Below are 15499 nucleotides of genomic sequence, written 5' to 3' on the forward strand. Positions count from 1 at the left end.
GATTCCATTAATGGGACTATCCTGGTCATTTTCTTTAATAGTTGCTAAAACATGACAAATAGAGCCATACATTTCTCTTAATTATTTATTCTCTCAGGGAAAGACGTATTTCTTAATACACACATACATATATCTGCTTCTATACCACATTATTTTGTGTGACTTTAGGTTGACCCATATGTTAACTTATGCTTTACCATAATTAAGAAAAAGTGGTGAAATTTAATTTAAAATGAGATTAGGTGAGAGAATCATTATGTTCATGAGTTTGTACAGATATGTACGATGGCAAGGCCAGCTTCTTGGAGTCCCACTGAAGAGCACTGGTAAATTGTAGCATCATGGTATTTAAATTGGCATGTGGTTCTGGACTTTGGGCATTTGATGGTGGATGTATGCCGGTGAGTGTGGGTATATGAATGTGCTTGTGCGGTTGTATGATAGAGCATGTGTAGTTGTATACCAATAAAGGTTAGTATGACCATTTGGTGTGTGCATTTGGACACATTTGTGAGTGCCGGAGTATAGATCTGGCTGTGTGGTGGTTTGATAGGGAATGTTTTGTTATATGCCGATGGTTGTACGGATATAGAACGGAGGCTGGTCATATGATGGTTAGTGTATTGATATATGATGGTGTACGGACACATGTATGAAGGTGGGTGTGTGGGCATATTATCTGGGTATGTTCGCATATAATTTATTTAATGCTGTTTCATACTGTGCAGTGTAATATTTTTTGTTTGTAAGGGTGCGTGGCATTATTAATAGTTTGGGAAAACTGTTACACAAGGTGGGAAGTAGCACCACGACTCTTGAATTTCATTACTTTTTTAAAACGGTGAAACTACAGTTAATAAATTAGTCAACTTTATATCCCTTCTACCTTTTTTTGGAGTTTCATTTTTGCAGTGTTCCCTTCACTTTTGTTTTGTGCACATATGAAAGTGTGTATTTTGCCTGTTTATGGTGGATTACAATGTTAGTTGTTTTTATCTGAGATGATGAGTGCCTTGGCATATGATGTGAGTTTTGTGGATGTATGATAGTTGCTGTCTTGGTGTATAATGCTTGTGTGGACATATGATAGTGGGTGTATTGGCATGTTATGGTCAATATGTTGGGGTTTGATGTTAGACGTATGGATGAATAATGTTTGTGTTAATATATGATGTTCAACAGATGTGGCTGTATTGACATTTAACGTTGCTTGTGCTGGGATATGTTGATAGTTGTGTGGATGCATGATGACAGTTGCTTTGGCACATATGTATTGTTTGCTGAGCTAACCATAACTGGCCAATTTCATCATTTTCTTAGTTTTGTTTAGAAATCATACCCTCACAATAACTATACTTTCTGAAGGGAATTTATGAGATTCTTTTAAAAGTACATTCACGGTGTGAGCACTAGTGAATGTTTATGTTAATCTGATGATAATCTTCAAACTGCAGCTATGAAGTGGGTTTAACACACAGTACCTAGCTTTCGACCAGGTGAGCACCACACATTGTGTCTCTCCAATTTATGGTCTTTGGCTTTGTGTATCAGAGATTAGTTACTACGCTAATCAGGCCCTACACCTAACCTCCTGTGTACCCATGACTGGGTATGTGTTGAAATCTCTCTGCAGGGTGACCCAAAAACTTTTTGCCTTCCTCCTTTTCTTTTCTGACCTAATTTCTGCTGGCTTTAAGACTCTGGACATGTTACCACTGCTAACCAGTGCTAAAGTGCATATGCTCTCTCCCTAAAATGTGCCCAGGGCCTGCAAGTTGAATGCTACTAGTGGGCCTGCAGCACTAATTGTGCCACCCACATAAGTAGCCCCTTAACCATGTCTCAGGCCTGCCATTGCAAGGCGTGTGTGTACAGTTTCACTGCCACTTCCACTTGGCATTTAAAAGTACTTGCCAAGCCTTAAACTCAAGTTTTTCGACATATAAGTCACCCCTAAGGTGGGCCCTAGGTAACCCATAGGCCAAGGCACTATGTAGGTAAAAGGCAAGACATGTACATGTGTGGATTATATGTCCTGGTAGTGGAAAACTCCTAAATTCATTTTCCACTACTGTGAGGCCTCCTCTTTTCAAAGGATAGCATTAGGGCTACCCTCATATACAGTTTGAGTGGTGAATTCTGATCAGAAAGGGGTAACCAGGTCATATTTAATATGGCCAGAATGGTAATATAAAAACCTGCTTATTGGTAAGGCTGGATTTTATATTACTAGAAATGCCACTTTGAGAAAGTGAGCATTTCTCTGCACTTAAAATCCTTCTGTGCCTTACAGCCTCTTTCCAATCAAAGCTCAGGCTGGGTGGTTGACAGCTTCCTTGTGCATTTCACCCAGACAACCACAAACACAGGACACTCAGTCACACCTGCACTAATCTGCATGCTGAACGGGTCTTCCTGGGTAGAACAGTGGAGGGCCTGACACTTACATTTAAAAGACTAGTGGCCTGCCCTCACACAAATGACTGCCAAACCCTCTAATTGGACCCTGCCAGACAGACCTGTACTGAAAGGGGAACTTATGCACTTCAAACCCACTATTTGAAGTCTCCCCAACTACAGAGGCATTTTGGGGATATAAACTGGGTCTCTGACCCCACCAAATCACACACTGGTGGACCTGGACCTGCAACCTGTCAAGGAGAACTGCCTAGCTGCCCAGAGGACTCCTCTGGACTGCTTTGCTGAGAAGGACTGCTGCCCTGCTGCCCTCTGACTTTGCCGAGAAACGCTCTCCGAGGGCTTGGATTGAACTTGTCTCTTGTTAAGTCTCAGGGCCAAAAAGACTTAATCTCCTCAGGAAACTCCTTGTGCACCGAAAATAAACGCACAGCCTGACGAAAATGACACACCGCTGTTTTGCAATCGAGAAATCGCTGCACAGCTGAGCTGGAATGAAGCAGCTTGACATCCCGAGTGAAGAATCAACGCAGCACCTACCTTGCACGCAGAAATTCGACTCACAGCCTACTGGATAAAAGCACAGCCAAACCGGAACGATACAGCCAGACTTCCCCAGTGAAGAATCGACGCATGCCGCCATGAGACAGAATATCCGACGCATCTCCATACCGGATCGACACAACACCTGTGACTTCTTCCTGCATGCCCAGGATTTCCCAACATCGTCCCTGGGCGTCAAAAAGATCCCAGTATCACAGTGAGGAACCAAGCCTGTGCGCCAAAAAATGATGCAAAGCACCTTGCACAGTGGAAAGAAACAACGCATCGTCAGAAAATCCAACGCACACCCTAATTTTCCACGCATCTCCTCCTTTGTGGTCTCCGTGCCTGTTATTTTTATCGCAAACCAGGTACTTTGTGAAACCACGACACAACTGTTGTTTTTTAAGATTCTTTTTAATCTTGCTAAAGTGATTTCTCTACTCGTGCTTATTGAATCTTTATTATTTTGACCTTAATTTAAATAGATAAATATCATACATTGTTTTAAATTTGAGTGGTGTATTTTTGTGGTGTTTTCACTGTTACAGTTTGATTTATTGCACAAGTACTTTATACATTGCCTTCTAAGTTAAGCCTGACTGCTCAGTGCCAAGCTACAAGAGGGTGGGCACAGGATAATTTGGATTGAGTGTGACTTACCCTGACTAGGATTGTGGTCCCTATTTGGAAAAGAGTGTATACCTCTGCCCTAGAGACCCCATTTCTAACAGTATGCATCTTTGGACAGGCACTAGTCTCAATGTCTTCTGCTCCTACCTCTTGATGTGCATGCCACGACCCACGCATAACAGGGTTTGGCCGCACTACAGGATATAGAGCCGGGCCCTGGACCCAGCCCCTTGCGCATCCATAGCAGAAGGAGGTGCGGCCATAGCGCCTGGACTTTCAGCAGGTACTACCCCCAACCTCCTTCAGCCTTTCACAGTAGGGGTCACTGGCAGGCCAAACATCCAACATAAAGCTCACACTTCTGTTGCAGTGTTTTCAATCATTCACTGCAGGCCTGGGATGCAGGGCCCAAACAATCACCATGCTACTACATCATATTTTAGCAATGCAGAGCATGGTCTCAGTGCAGATCGTGACCTGCAGCAGCACCTGTAGCAACCTCTGTTCCCCAAAGTAGATGTCATGGCCATCAGGTGTGTACATTAGGCTCCTGGTGTAGGGCACATCCTGAAGCCAGGTTAGCACTGGCCTTGTGCCTTTGAACCAGCTATGCTCAGCATTTGAAAGTGAACTAAAGGCTCTGGGTATTGGGCCTAGCTGCATGCCTGACCATGAGCTAGTGCTGCAGTTGACTGTGGTCATGGTCTTTGCAAAGCATATTTGCATTGTGACTTTATATCTTGATCTTCCTTTTTTATGGATTTGCATGTTTGCTGCACCCCCACATTGCACACGGTTGTAGGCTATGTACTTCAGGGGTTGGTCGCCCTGGGAGCGAGCTTGCAGAGCCTGCCCATACACCAAGTCCGGTGGTCTATCCAAAGGAATTAATCGCCCAAGGCCACGTGCAGCAGGATATGGGTTGCATTAATAAAGGCTGGATTTAGTATATCACACAAAAACCATCAACTCACATAAATTGCATTTGTTGGTAAAAACATGTTGCTTATCTGCATGTGTAAAAATTATAAATTTGACCTAAGAAGAACTTTACTAAAGATTACAGTCCTGTCAACATGTATTTTTTACCTAGGTGGTAACACAGTATTGATAGAATCATTACTTTCACCGAGTAGCATTTACATAACAAAACGGAGAGGACCATTTAACCCCTCAGGCACTATGAACATGACCCCATAACTGGGTTCTATGGACTCGTAGGTCATATTTAAATGGCCAGCACTGGAACAGCGGCCGTGCTGTTGAGCGTGCTGCTGTCCCCCCCCCCCCCAACTCCCCTCCAGTCACTCACCTAAGTTGGAGTAGGGGACTCCTTATCCAGCACAGGAGGGTGTAACTGTCACCCCCTCTCCCCCCCACCTCCTGCTGCAATATGACCACTTTGCATTTCGGGGCATTTCATGTGGTGGGTGCTAGGCCCACCCACACAAGTGAGGTGCTGTTTTTATCAGGAGACGTTTGGGAACACAGCATAGTAGAACAACTGTTGTGCCAACTGGATTTGGTGGCTTTCAAGTGAAAGAATTTATTTTGGAAAATGTCCTCTGAATAGCATGATAGTATGGGTAACCACAATTTCAGAGGTGAAAATAACCACTGTTCCTAAACTCAGTATATTGTGTACATTTCACAGGTACATAGGATTCCTTCATACCCACTTTTTTTTCCCTTATATTTTACCCTAAATTTGCACAATATATTATTTTTTACCATATCAATTGCAAAATGGTGCTCCTCAGTTGGTGGCTCTGGGTATTGTGTATTCCTGGAGAAACTACAAACCCAATATACCTCCACAACCAAAAGGGTCTATTTGATTGCTTTTGTAAACTGGCTGTTGTGACAAAAATTACAGATGAAAATGCTGTCACAAATAGGGTTTTTCCTACTCATTTTCATTATTTTATTTCAACAGTTTGTTTCTTCAGAACACATTGAAGGATCTACACACATGATCCCTTGCTGAATTAAGAATGTTGTCTACATCCCAGAAATGTATAGCTTTCTGAGATCAACCCTTGGTTTCACACCTGTTCACACCACAAACTGTTAGTAAGTTGAAACCAGGACCCAAGGAGTAAATCTACCTCTTACTTGAAAATTACAAAGATATATCTGATCTCAGAATCGTGAACTGATCCTGGGGCATTCCCTAGTCACACGTTTCAGAAAATCACGCATTTTAGGGCAACATGCACCATGGTTGGCCAAAAGAACAACTCAGCCTGAAATGGCTGTTACCTTTGCGGACTGAAGTATACAAAAAGTGATGGGTGAAATGCTTAAATTAATCTCAGCCACTGGTAATGACTGCGGCCGTATCCCATTCCATTGCTATTTAGCACATGCCACCTCAGTTTAGACCCAGCCATATGAAAATCAGTCTCAACCCTGCTCCAACTGGAACAGTCCAGCCCGAAATGCCAGGCCAGGTCCACAGTGAACCTGAACACAAGCAACCCAAGACCGATTTTGCCCTAATTGGGCTCATTTAGTCAGGTATAGCCTGGTTCCAGTGTCACAGTGAGGATGTGACCCATGTATGGATATACCCATTGCACTTACAGCCTCACACTGAAGTACACAAATGCTTAATTTACTATTGGCCACTGGCAAATTACTTGTGGCCTCCTCCTATTCCATTGTTCGTTTACACACAATGCCACATCAGTTTGTGGACCTGGCAACAGCATATGGCATTGTGTGGAGTTAGCTGCATTATTGGCCTGTCAGACTAGGAACTGCTGGTCATTTTAAATAACTTGGTTGTCGGGCACAAAAAGTGACCATGTCCTAGTGGGGACCTTTGTCTTTCTGAAACTCACTTAGGCATCCTACGTAGCCCCCTCTTTGGGCTCCTCATTTTCTGCCTCCGTTTGCTGCTTTTCCTCTTTTTTCCTGTGGCACTAGTGATTGATTCTCTGTGCTCCCATCATTTGTCTCCTTCGAGAAACCAATTTTCCCTCTCATTCCTCACAGTTGCCCTTCACTCTGAGCATCCTACAGTTGAACCCAAAAATAAGGTACTACAAAAAAAAAAAAAAATAGCCCATCATCCTCTGTCCTTCTGCTACAATCATTACCATACTTTCAAGAGAAACACCAGAAACTTGAAACGTTAATTGGCAAGTGTGAACCACCCTTTTGTGCAAAATGGAGGTCGGTTGGTTTAATAGTCAGTAAATGGGTATTGCTAACATTCCTGAAGCTGGAAAGCAGAGACCTAGACACTGAAGTGAATGGGAATGAAGACAGGGCCCTTTTAGAAATTCAGTTAGGCCTTCTGCTGGCCAGTTGTTTTGTACACTGCCATTTGTGGGTGATAAGAGAGAAAAGCAAGCAGCTGCGGAGAAAGCCAGGTAGATCCCTGAAGGACTGATCCACTGTGGCAGGTGAGAAAACAAACACTGACATGAAAAGGACTGGACACAAGCATGGTAGAGGGAAGATCTGCCCCTGAGCCAAACATCATGTTAATATTTTACTGCGAAGGGGCAGGAACTGCCTTGACCAGAATGAGTTGGGGAATAAATTCAGGGGGTGTATCTGAGAGGTGCAGCATCACCCAACGGCCATGACATCAAATTGTGTTGTGACTAGATGTGTCTGTGGAATTCCATTATTATAGTGTACATTAAAGTATTTTTCTTTCCTGACAGTTAAGCAATGAGTTGGGTATTTGCCTCTTGCACTACTGTGCGACTGTTAAGCTTCAAGTTGTAGTACTCTCACACTATATCCCTGAAAAGCATAAGACTGCTCATCCTTGCTACCATGAGAGTCCAGTGCTGAAGGGGTTGCACTTGTCCCACTTTACAGAGTCATAGTAGGTTGGATCACCAGGCTTCCGACGCAGACATCCTCAACCAGTAGAGTTGGGACCCAGTAGCCCCTGCTTGCTCTTTGCTCCCCAAACAGGGTCTGACAATGCTGTAAATGAAATGATTGCTCTGCATAGATGGAACAAGTCACTAAATAAGAATGAGGATTGCCATATTCAACCAATGTTTACTCAAGATTACAAATAAATGGAGTACACCACAGAATATCAGAAGAGGAGCCAAACTTCACATATAAAATCAAATCTCATCCAGGTGTTTAAGAAATACTTCCGAATAATAGCAAACTTCAGCAGGGAAATTCTGAATGCACATAAAAGTTGTCACACTCCATACAACCGCTCACATGCTTTTAGTTTACAGGGAAAACTAAGGATTAATTCAATGATAGTGACGATCCCTCCTCCCACAGGTTTTGATGTGGCAAGTGTTTGCCAGCTGTGCTATATGAAAATTTGAAGCGTCCGCACCTATATGCCTTGTTCCTTCATTAGGGAGATTACCACTGAGCTCCTATATTTGAGTTGCAGAAGGCGTGGCAATAGTCCTGAATAGTCTTACACTTTACCCATCATTTTTTTTGTTTTTGCAGTGCTGAGGCTTGAAGAGCTCTACTGTTTAGGACACTAATGTCACATCATCCCCTGAACAGGTCATTGATAGATGGCAACAATCTTTCTGAAGCTAAAAACCACAAAGGCGGAATTACTACTGACAGGACTTCGCTAACCTGGGACAGTACTGAACGTCCTCCTTCCAAAAGTATTTATTCATGATCTTCTAATATCGCACCTCCTTTTCTACTTACAAAATTCAAATTGTGTTCACATGTATGAAACGTAGGATAATGCAAATGTTTGTTGATATATGTCGAATAAAGAATCAAAAAGTCAGGAGACAGGGTTTTTGTTTTCTGCAACAGCACCCAGACTCTGAAATTCCTTTCCAATTCAACCAAGCTAAAAGCCTAGCTCTTGATACTACAGCACAGCTGAGTGGTCAAAATGTGATGGTTTCTATTTGGCACCAAAACGCTTTGGGGGTAAGGTGCTACTCAAATAACAAGAATGTTCTTATCCCAAGAGTTACATAGCACATTTGTTTTACCTTATGAAAGTCATGGCGGTAGGGCAAAATCCTACAATACCTTTATGTCTGACATGTTGAAATATGCAGTACAAAGAACTGGGTTGCAGGCCCTGAGCACTATAAGGTGGATGCACACTGTGTTTGCCACATTTGCAAAAAAACAATGACAACAAAAAACTGCATTTAGGTACTCTCTACCAGTCACAACACTTACCTATCTCAGGTAAGTTGCAGGTTCTTCACTTGGTGGACATGATTAGGGCATGTACCATGACTGACATGTCATCACTGCCCGACAGTAAAATCACCTCAATCGTTACAGCTAGGTTTCTGAAACACATTGAAGCAAATACACACCTTCCCAACTTAGTTGTGAACTGCCTTTAAGCCACAGCAGAATTTGAGCGTCACAAAATCAGTGATGTAAACGGCAAAATCAAAAAGACAGAGGAGCATTGGCAACCTGCATAGACAGACATTAGAGAGAAGTGAGAAAATAAAAGTGCATTAAAGGTAGGGAGAAAGCAGTTAGTGATGGTTGATAGCTTTAAACCATTGACCATCAACAGCAGTGAAGATGCCGTAAAGCGTGCTGGCAGCCACTTGGCTAACTGGAGACACCTGCGGCTTTGTGGGATATGATACATCATAAAAAGCAAATATCAATCAAAATCTTTATTTGGTTTAAAGCAAATCAACCACAAAATACAGCTATACATGGTAAACTCTTACAGAAGTGTAAACAATCATTAGAACCATTACATCAATCTAAAATCATTGTTTCTTACTTTGATGGTGCAATTTAGGAATCATGCCACATTAGAACAAGTTCTAAAAATCAGTAAATTTCTGCACATACAGCAAGATGGGCATAGCACATCTGAAATAAAGCATGTCAAGATTAGTTTCAAGAAGTGTTTGTGTATGGACAGATAAAAAGGACACATAAGGACAAAGTGCAAAGTATCTTGAGGTGAACGACTATTGCACTGGCAGGGTGTCACGGCTCTTCCAGCCACTCTTCGCAGTCCGCCTCCAGTGCGCTGTATTGTTTCTAAACGTTGCTGGTCTATAGCCATAACTCCAATGACCAGACAAACCATGCAAAATTATATGACGTCAAAGACACTTGCTGATTGAATGTCACCGAGATCAGTGTTAATAGAGACAGTATCTTATGTGAAGTGCAATGAGATCAGTGTAAATAGAGACCCTTCTGACTGGAAGTCCAATGAGATCAGTGTTCACAGAGAACATTATGCAATTGTTATTAGTGTTAAGAGAAACTACAAAGTTATCGCTGGGGTTAATCATACATGATGTTATGTATTGAAGGCTATAAGACAATAGCCCAAACTTTGTTATAACGCATGTCATAGAGAAACGTAATTATTGTGCTGTGCATGCCATGTGTTTATTTTGTTATCAGCAGAAAATGCAGTGAATACTGCCACACTAGCGAGATCCAGCAAGAGGTTGGCATGGCGAGATCTCACAAGACTTCCTCCACTCGAGCGGCAATTTTGAGTGCCATGCCATAAATGCCGACTGTGCCCTTCCTTGAACACTTGCAGTTCGAGATACCCAGAGGATATCAGCACCTGCGCATTCAGAGGACACCAATGCGATTCTGCAGAATCACACAAAGAGTGAGACTTTCGATTGTATTACGCCTGACGCCATGTCGTGAGACAAGAATTGAAGGATATTTACATGACTCGGAAACGGTCAAGGATTACTTGATGGAGTTCAGTTGTATACATGCTGAAAAGCCCAGCGAGAAAGCCGTGTGAAACTTAGCATTTCCAATCGCATTCATAGCTTTGATATTCTTGAAAATACCTGCTACCAGAATACCATCAGCACTTGTAATTAACCAGCATGAGATTGCTTAACCCATCCTCTTTTTTCCCGACGCAGGTAAGAGGGCCATAAATGACTGTGCTACGATATGATGTGATATGATGTTTGCTGGATTGTAACTGTAGATGAAAGCAGGGAACACTATTCGCCTAGTCAGGATTACCATCTTGTTCCAGGTCTCCCTTCCCGCAGTACCCTTCCCAACACCCTTCTTCACGTCGAGCCACTCCTATCCTCTGGTATCGATTATATAAGAGTTGATGCTGCTGGAAGGTGGGCATTGTAGGGTACTGCTCCTGAGGAACTTGGGCCCTGTCTCAGGGGATGTCTAACTCATCATGAGCCCAGCCCTATGGAACACCTAGCAAAATGCCCTATCAGATTAAACCTGAAATGAGTAAGCGGGAAACACTGATAATTAGAAAGCACGAGCGGAGTATATTATTCTTAATATATTGCTTTCTGTTTTTGATACTTTTAGGGCCCAGTACCATGATTTTTGAACTGCATAATAATAAAGACAATTTGTGGAACGATCCAGGTTGTCCATGAAGTTGGTGAAACTGCTCAACAGCCACTGTAATCAAACAGCAGTTCTCAATATCAAGACAGCGTTGTCAGCATTTAGCAGAACAGACATGGACCGTCAATTCACCATTGGTAGATCGTGCCATTCCACAAAGAGGACCCTCTCGAGGTTATTTATTTAGATATCAAATAAATAACAAATGTGCCAGTAGACAGTATTGTTGGACACCTCGATTAATGGCAAATTTAGTCATACACTCCCCTCCGGGTCCATAACGGACAGTTGCTCTATGGTCTGAGTGCAAATCTCTGAGAAAAGCAACCACTGCTTTATCAAAACCCATGACCACCCTTATAATCCAGAGATTTAACCTGTTAAAGGCTGAATTTAAATCCATGAACTCAAAATACAGGGAGCCCACCTTTGCCTAGATGTACTTGGCAATAAGTAGGGCGGTGTTAATAATTTGGTCTACCGTACCCTTTCCAGGCTGGAAGCCGCATTGTATGACGGACAGGAGCTGATGTTCACTAGCCCACGCAGTTAACCTGCTGAACAGTACTCTCCCTATTACTTTAACTGTTGAGTCTTTCAATCAAATGGAAATATAGCAGAAAGTGTCATTTTGTAATTTTTTTAAACACTGAGATGACAATTAGACCACGAGGAAGGAAGAAGACTTTGAGAAGCTGTGCTGACAGAGCGTTAAAAGGGGATGCCCGTGGGTCAAAGTTAGATTTAAAAAGCAAATATGTTAACAGTAGCAGCGTTCTCTAATAAACAGAATAAGACATTAGCAATCGGAGGTCAGTAAGACTAATAAAGTTGTCTGAAATACATAAACAGACCAGGCTATTAAAATCCAAAATTGATGTATTAAATTTTCTGTAAAAGTTGAGCCAGAAAAATATGCATCAACTATACAATCCAACACACAACTACAAAAAAGCTAAATTATAGGTCTAGTGCATACGTCCCTCTGGGGGTTATTAGTGTCATGCAGAATACCATATGCATGGGCATCAAGGGAAACTGGCTTGCCTAGTCAGTCGTGCTCCAAAAGTTTGATATGCTGTCAGATATGCCAAGGAGCAGAAGGGTGTGAACTGAACCAGTATCATTAAAAATATTACAAGTTTCCAGCCAATAAAATCATAACAATTTTCACAAAATGCGACCATAAGTCTGTATTTTGTTAAAAAAACAAAAAGTCAGCCGTGGGCAGACATTTTTTTACAAAAAACCTTGAGAAAAAAACTGCCTTAAGTGCCAGACTTTCAACTACAGTTCATCCATGTTCTAGTGCTTATAACATGCAAAAAAAAAACAAAAAAAAAAAAAGCGCTAGGGCTTCCTTATAGATTGTTCATTGTTAAAGCACAGATCGACCTTGTGCAAAAACTACTTTAAAGTGCTCTGCTGTCCCCCCTGGATTCGTCCACGCTTTGCTGCTTAGAGCATGTGGAAAGAGTGAAACAAAATACATGTTCTTCCATATAGATTGGTCATGTAACTAATTTCAGTCCTTCTGGGATCTTTGGGGAGTGGCTTTTTTCAAGCAGGTTCTTTCCACAGCATAAATGTGCCAAAATTGGCCAAATGCGACGGTGTAGTGCTTGTGAAAAGTGCTTCTACATAGGACCATACCCTTTTAGACAAAAAAATGGTTTTAGTAGTTTCTGTTGCAAAGTTGGACAGAAGCACCTAATATGCAGTAATTACTCTTTTCTGTAGTTGCATAATCTGCATCCTATGTTATATGACAGGGATTTCCAGTTCCTTTATCAGGAGAAGCACCAGCCTGGCCCACAGGATCTCTTCCAGGCATTTTTTTCGCAGGGTTAGGCTCTAGTATGGTTGTATTTTTTGGACCTCGTAAGATGATCTAAGTGCTATGTACCTTTGTTTTTCCATCTGGCTAGCAATGGATGCTTCCCATGATAGTTGTTCATAATAAGAGGGCAATCCCGTCAGCAGCGATGAGGAGCCAGGTAGCGAGAGGACGGTTAATGCCACAAGAGATAAAAAAAATTAAAAAAAAGGAGAGGAGGGGAGGAGTACAATATCCTGCCCTTCTCCCTGAAGTCCAAAGCTCAAACTTGAAGAGTACAGTTTCAGAAGGCAGCTGCAGAAGTATGTGTATCATTAGGATTATGCATCACAACTGTCTAAGAGCTTGATGTTGGGCAGTTGAAGTTACCGGACTAGTAGTAATCCAAAAACCTGGGACAAAAAAAGAAATAATAAGTGTGGAGTTATTTGTCCTCTGAGGTGCAAATTGGTAAGGCACCAGAGGCTGCACATGTGCTCCTAGGCCTGCAACAATTTGTTGGGAGGGAGTGTACTGATATTGATTAGTGAGAGTGTAACAAAATGCCCAAATGGGAAACTATATCAAACACACATATATATATATATATATATATATATATATATATATATATATATGCCTGTGGCTCCTCCAATAGCGCAAGAGCACTGAAAATTAAGGACCACTCAGATTTCCACACCATGGCACTTTTGATTTAAAAATTACTGAACATTTGAGGGAAAATGTATATAAAATGTAGCCAGCACCTAGGCCTTCACAATAAAAGTCATTAAATATTTGGGAGCGAGCTGGTCATGCCAAACAGAAAGAAAAGTATCAGAATACATCATAGACAGCAGTGCGAAATTACAAAAATGGTCAATGGGATGACGGGCAACGGAGGTGGAGGAAATGCATGCAACTCTCCAAACTCCCTCGCAGCCCCCATCCCTTAACGGGGGGGGAGGGGGGGGGGGAGGGGAGGGCATAGGGCTTTTCACCCGAACGTCAAAGACAATCCGCGAGCTATGGAAGACTTGGGGCCCCTTCTTTCCATTCTGCAAGGGGCACCACATTTTGCGTTGTGCCACTGACTTCCGTGTCAATAATGAAGGCACTTTGTGCCTTACATAACTACCTTCTATTTCCGTGTCCAGTGCGACAAGTAAAGCAGTCATGTCCTGCCTACTTAAGCCCACAAGAGAGGCCAGAGAGCCTGCCCGGCTGTCAGCCTCGAACAGGCCGCGAAAAAGCTCAAACATCCATCGCTGGCTGTCATCACCTGAGGAGGACCTACTCCACAAAGCTCCCCACTTCCTCTTCTCGCACCTTTCCTTCATGCTTTCCAATCCAGCGCAGTAAGTACCAGCGTAGCCTGGCCTGTCCGTCAGAAACAGACTATTGACTCCTGTTACGGAACAAACTCAGCTATGTATCCCCAGCTACACCCGGCATTCTTTAAGTCTGAGACCCTGCTAACTGCACGTGCGGCCTTACAGCCAATCACCAATTCGGAATTCTGTGTGGCGTGCTCGGAATGGCTGGGCTTCCCACGTACTCCAATCCTGGGTTACTTTAGGTATTAGCAGCACCGCCCACTCTAAGGCGACTCTCAAAATATGTTCTGCGTTGTGATTAGATATTGTGCGACCCGGAAGTGCTAATACTATGGACGAATGACATCTCTTAAAAAAAAAAGCTACGGATGACGGACATGAGCCTGAATGCACGGAAGGTTAGTGTAAGTAGCTGACAGCTGATCACCATATGCATGGTTTGGAGTCTAAGTACATCGTTGCGACTCACGTATTCCTTCGCGGTCTTTGGAATTGATTGGACGGGGAGTCCTCGGTGGGTCTGCTGGATGTCTCTCACCCATCGCTGTCTGAGAGCATGAGCTGTGAAGAGGTACCTGCGTTTGTTTACAAGGTGACGGGTGGGCGAGGGAGGGGAAGGAACGTAGTGTTACAAATACCTTATACCTTTCACAGTTACCAATAAGGAGAAATGGGAACGCCTACCGTAAAGCGACCTTAAACCGGCAGGAGACTCGCTCTCCTCCTTTAATGCAGTCTCCTCTCGGGGCTTACCGGGAAGAGGTATGGGGAATGATTATAGTTTACAAGGAAAAATCAGGGGACATTTTTCTTAGGATTACAGGTAAAAAGGTCTTTAGATTTCACTAAAATCTCAGCTCCTAGCAACATTAAGCCTGTCTCCCCATTAGTAGGTAAACTGTCAGTAGCTTTATCATGGTAAGAGTGAGGATAGAAACGTGCGGTGCTGTACAGCCTAGCGGAGTTTTGTGTCCTACTGGATACCTCATCGATATCGAACCCACCTGGGGAAAACATGGGTTAGGCCATATGTTTTGAAGAACGGGTTGGATGTCATATCTGTTTGAGCTATGAAATTACTTTCTTTTGTCTATACAAAATGTATTGGAGAGAAATACGGATGTTTGCAGATCGTTATCCTAGATATATATTATTTTCCTTGTTTTATGTAGGAATTGTTTTTAAACAGTTTTTTTTGTGTTCTGGGTTATTGGATATGTGTTGGGAGCTTATTATTATGCACTGCCTAGAAGTGTATCTTTCACTGGGAAGACAATAGTTTTTCCTTTTACTTATCATTACAGAGATTCTGCATGGTGAGTCGTAGTTACTAAAAGTTCAATTTTACATTTTGGTGACTGAACGGTTAAGTGTGTGTGTATGTTGTCGACTCTGTCGATCATACATTTGAAAAGAG

The 15499-nt window shown here is 42.6% G+C and overlaps 1 protein-coding gene across 6 annotated transcripts in view; it reads left to right on the forward strand.

Moving 5' to 3' along the window:
- The first annotated feature begins 14395 nt into the window (after positions 1-14395).
- SNX13 (sorting nexin 13) overlaps positions 14396-15499 on the forward strand; it is a 587891-nt gene continuing 586787 nt past the window's right edge. For 2 of the 6 annotated variants that reach the window (XM_069211703.1, XM_069211707.1), the window contains exon 1: positions 14396-14486. The gene's annotated coding sequence lies outside the window, so the exon portion shown is untranslated. Of the gene's footprint in view, positions 14654-15499 lie in introns of all 6 variants that reach the window. The other 4 variants (XM_069211702.1, XM_069211705.1, XM_069211704.1 and 1 more) reach the window with 3 other exon arrangements.

The sequence above is a fragment of the Pleurodeles waltl genome, chromosome 10 (genome assembly GCF_031143425.1).
Source record: "Pleurodeles waltl isolate 20211129_DDA chromosome 10, aPleWal1.hap1.20221129, whole genome shotgun sequence".
NCBI classification, from domain to species: Eukaryota; Metazoa; Chordata; class Amphibia; order Caudata; family Salamandridae; genus Pleurodeles; species Pleurodeles waltl.